The 835-nt window shown below is 43.8% G+C and overlaps 1 pseudogene; it reads left to right on the forward strand.

Moving 5' to 3' along the window:
- The first annotated feature begins 397 nt into the window (after window positions 1-397).
- On the forward strand, window positions 398-835 carry LOC150013053 (small ribosomal subunit protein uS19 pseudogene; annotated as a pseudogene).

Below are 835 nucleotides of genomic sequence, written 5' to 3' on the forward strand. Positions count from 1 at the left end.
ACTTGAAACCATAAAATTATACAAGAAAACATAGGCAGTAAAATTTCCAACATTTCTCTTAGTAACATTATTTCTAATACATCTTCTCAGGCAAGGAAAACAAAAGAAAAATAAACAAATGGGACTACATCAAACTAAAAACTTTTTGCACAAGAAACCATCAACAAAATGAAAAAAAAAAAAAGATAATGAATTAATATCCAAAATTTATAAAGAACTTACAGAACTCAACACCAAAAGAGAAAAAATCCAATTAAAAAGCGGGCAAAGGACCTGAATAGACATACAGATAGCTACTGGACATGAAAAAATGCTCAATGTCATTAATCATCAGAGAAATGCAAAATAAAACCACAATGAAAGACGCAGGGTGGGTGGTTTTTTCCAGAGAAGCGACAAGATGGCCTAAGAGGAGCAGAAGAAGCGGACCTTCCTCAAGTTCACCTACCGCGACATGGATCTCAACCAGCTGCTTGACTTGTCCTGTGAGCAGCTGATGCAGCTCTACAGTGCCAGGCAGCCTCGGCGGCTGAACCGGGGCCTGGAGAGGAAGTAGCACTCCTTGCTAAAGCGCCTGCGCAAGGCCAAGAAGGAAGCACTGCCCATGGAGAAACCTGAAGTGGTGAAGATGCACCTGCAGAACAAGATCATCTTGCCGGAGATGGTGAGCAGCATGGTGGGCATGTATGACAGAAAGACCTTCAACCAGGTGGAAATCAAGCCGGAGACGATTGGCTACTACTTGGGCGAGTTCTCCATCATCTATAAGCCGGAGAAGCATGGCCGGCCTGGCGTTGGGGCCATCCACTCCTTCCGCTTCATCCCTCTCAACTAG

The sequence above is a fragment of the Furipterus horrens genome, unplaced genomic scaffold (genome assembly GCF_987537825.1).
Source record: "Furipterus horrens unplaced genomic scaffold, mFurHor1.1.pri manual_scaffold_4, whole genome shotgun sequence".
Taxonomy (NCBI): domain Eukaryota; kingdom Metazoa; phylum Chordata; class Mammalia; order Chiroptera; family Furipteridae; genus Furipterus; species Furipterus horrens.